Source organism: Dasypus novemcinctus, chromosome 12 (genome assembly GCF_030445035.2).
Source record: "Dasypus novemcinctus isolate mDasNov1 chromosome 12, mDasNov1.1.hap2, whole genome shotgun sequence".
Classification (NCBI taxonomy): domain Eukaryota; kingdom Metazoa; phylum Chordata; class Mammalia; order Cingulata; family Dasypodidae; genus Dasypus; species Dasypus novemcinctus.
In genome coordinates, this window is record NC_080684.1 from 1,072,174 (window position 1) to 1,076,451 (window position 4,278).

Below are 4,278 nucleotides of genomic sequence, written 5' to 3' on the forward strand. Positions count from 1 at the left end.
TTTCAATATGTCTTTGGCTATTCAGGGCCTCTTTCCTTTCCAAATAAATTTCATAGTTAGTTTTTCTAGTTCCTTAAAGAATGCTGTGTTGATTTTATTGGCATTTCATTGAATGTGTAGATCAGTTTTGGTAGGATAGAAATCTTAATAATGTTTAGTCTTCCTATCCATGAACAGGGAATATTCTTCCATTTATTTAGGTCTTCTTTGATTTCCTTGAATAGTCTTGTATAGTTCTGTGTATAAGTTCCCTACATCCTTAGTCAAATTTATTCCTAGGTATTTGATTGTTTTATTTACTATTGTAAATGGTATTTGTTTCTTAATTTCCTCCTGAGCTTGCCCATCACTGGTGCACAGAAATGCCACTGATTCTTGTGCACTGATTCCACAACCTGCAACCTCACTAAACTCATTTATGAGTTCCAGAAACTTTGTTGTAGACCTCTCAGGATTTTCATGTATAGGATCATGTCATGTGCAAATAAAAATATGGACTGTTTCATGAATTTGCGTGTCAGCCTTGTGCAGGGGCCACTCTAATCTTCTCTGTATCATTCCAATTTTAGTATATGTGCTGCCGAAGTGAGCACTGTGGGTTTTTCATATACACTCTTTATAATGTTCAAAAAATTTCCTGTATTCCAATCTTTTGCAGTGTTTTTATCAAGAAAGGGTGCTGTATTTTGTCAAATGCTTTTTCTGCATCTATATAGTCATGTGATTTTTTCTTTCAATCTGTTTATATGGTGTATTACATTGATTGATTTTCTTACGTTGAACCATCCTTGCATACCTGGAATGAATCCCACTTGGTCATGGTGTATAACTCGCTTAATGTGTTGTTGAATATGGTTAGCAAGTATTTTGTTAAGTATTTTTGCGTCTAGGTTCATTAGAGAAATTAGTCTGTAATTTTCCTTTCTTGTGGTGTATTTGTTTGGCTTTGGTACTAGGGTAATGTTGGCATCGTAGAATGAGTTAGGTAATGTTCCTTCTGTTTTTATTTTTTGGAAGAGTTTCACCAGGATTGGTGTTAATTCTTTCCGGAATGTTTTGTAGAATTCACCTGTGAAGCCATCTGGCCTTGGGCTCTTCTAAGTTGGGAGGTTTTTAATGACTGATTCTATCTCTTTACTTGTGATTGGTTTGTTGAGATCATCAGTTTCTTCTTTTATCAATAGAAACTGCTTATGTCTTTCTAGGAATTTGTCCATTTCCTCTAAATTGTCCTTCTTTTTGTAATATAGTTTTTCAAAATATCTTTTTGTGATAGTCATTATTTCTGTGGGGTCAGTGGTGATTTCTCCTTTCTCATTTCTTATTTTGTATATTTGCATCTCCTCTCTTTTTTTCTTTGTTAGTCTTGCTAAGGGTTTGTCAATTTTATTGATCTTCTCAAAGAACCAGCTCTTGGTTTTGTTTATCTTTTCAAGTGCTCTCTTATTTTCCATTTCATTTAGTTCTGTTCTTATCTTTGTTCTTTTTTTCTTCTTCCTGTGGGGTTACTTTGTTGTTTCTTTACTAATTCCTCCAAATGTGCAGTTAGTTCTTCAGTTTTTGCTCCTTCTCTTCTTTGTTGTATGAATTTATGGCTATAAATTTCCCTCTCAGTACTGGTTTTGCTGCATCCCATAAATTTTGGTATGTTGTGTTATCATTTTCATTAGTTTCAAGGTAGTTATTACTTTCTTTTGAGATTTCCTCTTTGACCCACTGTTTTTCTTAGAGTGTGCTGTTTAATTTCCATATCTTGGTGTGAAATCTGGCCCTCTGGCCCTTGCAGATTTCCAGCATCACTCCACTGTGGTCAGAAATATTATTTTGTATGATTTCGATCTTTCTGAATTCATTGAGTCTTTCTGTGTGGCCTAGCATATGGTCTATCTTGGAGAATGATCCATGTGCAGTTGAGAAAAATTTATATCCTGCTGTATTTGGGTGTAATGATCTGTATATATCTATTAGATCCAGCTCCTCTAATATACTGTTCAAAGTTTTTGTTTCTTTATTGATTCTCTTTTGAGATGTTCTGTCCAAAGTTGATAGTGGTGTATTAAAATCTCCCATTATAATTCTAGAGCCATCTATTCTTTCACTTAGTTTTTCCAGTGTTTGCCTCACATATTTGGAGGCACCCTTGTTAGGAGCATAAATTTTTATGATTGTTCATTCTTCTTGAGAGATTGTCCCTTTCAATAATATGTAGTATCCTTCTTTGTCTCTCACAATTGTTTCACATTTAAAGTCTATTTTGTTTGTTATTAATATAGCTACTCCTGCCTTTTTTTGGTTATTGTTTGCTTGTAAGATTGTTTTCCAGCCATTCACTTTCAAACTCCATGAATCCCTGGGTCTAAGATGTGTTTCTTTCAGACAGCATATAGATGGGACATATTTCCTTATCCAATCTCCCAGTCTGAATCTTTTGATAGGTGAGTTTAATCCATTGACATTCAGTGTTATTACTTACAAGGAATTATTTATGTTAGCAATATTTTGTTTGTTTTTTTCCTTCTCTTTTGTCTTTTTTGTTGCTCTCACACTCTCCTCCATCTCTGCCTCTCCTGCTTTTTTCTTTCTTCCTGCAGAACTCCCCGTAATATTTCTTGAAGGGCAGGGTTCTCATTAGCATACTATTTCAATTTCTATTTTTCTGTGAATATTTTGAACTCTTCATCATTTTTGAATGCTAGCTTAGCTGGGTAGAGTATTCTTGGTTGGAAATTTTTTTCTTTTAGTACCTTGACTATATCATACCACTGCCTTCTTGCCTCCATGGTTTCAGATGAGAAATCAGCACTTAATCTTATTGAGCCTCCCTTGTATGTGATGGTTTTCTTTTCTCTTGCTGCTTTTAGAATTTTCTCTTTGTCTTGAGCATTGGGTAATTTGACAAGTATATGTCTTGGGGTGGGCCTGTTGGGATTTATGGTGTTTGGCATGTGTTGTGCTTCCTGGACATGTACATCCATCTCTCTCAGTAGATTGGGGAAGTTTTCAGCCATTATTTCCTCCAACACCCTTTCTGTCCCCTTTCCCTTCTCTTCTCCTTCTGGGATGCCTATAATATGTATGTTTGTGTATTTTGCATTGTCATTCAGGTCCCTAAGCCCTAGCTGGATTTTTTGTATCTTTTTATCAATTAGTTCTACCATCTTTCACATATACTGTCATTCACGTTGCTAATTCTCTCCTCTGCTTCTTTTAATCTGCTGCTATTTGCTGAGAGTATATTTTTGATTTCTAAAAATGTGGTGTTCATCCCCATCATATCTGTTATCTTTTTGTGCATATCTGCAACTTCCTCTCCAAGTATTTTCTTCATATTGTTAATCTCTTCCTTTACTTCATTAAGTTGGTCTCTAATATATGTTTTGAGAGCTTTAATTACTTGTCCGATGTTCTGCTCCCCTTCCTGGTTTTTAGTTTGTTCATTGGATTCAGTCATGCTTTCCTGATTATTGGTTTGCCTTGTAGTTTTTTGTTGCTGTCTGGTCATCATTTTATCTTGACAGGTTTAATCAGTTCCTTAGCTTCTTTGTCTAGTCTTCAGGATTAATTAGTTGTTGTTCATGCATAAGTGTTATGTCTTCTCTTTGTCACTTTGTTCTTCTTACTCTATTTTCTTGTTGCTGGGTAAGTTCAATTTGAAGGAAAATATTAGGGCCAAGGAAAGCAAAATGAATATGAAAATAAAATGTATAAAGTAGTATTGATAATAAATGTTAACAGAGCAACAATGTGAGATTTGGGAGAATGGATATTAGACTCATGTAAGTTGTGTAGAGTCATAGCAGTAAGTAGAGTACCTATAATGAGACAGTCAACTGAATATGGGGAGGAATATAGTATGAATTAAAAAGCCAGAGTTTTCATGAGAGAGAGAAAGAGAAATAAAGACAATAATATCAGGAGTGGATAAAAGACAGAAAACAGAACAAATGTATTTGAAATAAAAAGTCAGACAACTTGGGGGCCAAACAAAGGGCAGTGGAATGTAAGAGAAACAGTAGTTGATGGAGGATGGCAAGGAGGGGGGTAAAAGGGGATAGTGTAGGTGACCAAAATCAATTCACACAGAAAAGAGGAAATGGAGGATGAGGAAACAGCAAATGTGAAGCGCTCCCTGCAGCACCTACTATATTAAGAAAATATAATAAAATAAGAAAAGAGAGAGAAGAAAAAAAAAAGAGAAGAAAAAAGGGGGTGGGCAAAGAAAAGGGAGGGAAACAAGCAAGAAAAAGAAAAGAAAAAAAACTAAATAAAGGAAAAAGA

The 4,278-nt window shown here is 34.9% G+C and overlaps 1 non-coding gene across 1 annotated transcript; it reads right to left on the minus strand.

Annotated features, from left to right (window-relative positions):
• Positions 1–486: 486 nt before the first annotated feature.
• Positions 487–593, minus strand: LOC111767034 (U6 spliceosomal RNA). Its single transcript, XR_002798930.1, has one exon. It is a non-coding gene; the product is annotated as a U6 spliceosomal RNA (small nuclear RNA).
• Between the last annotated feature and the right edge of the window lie 3,685 nt (positions 594–4,278).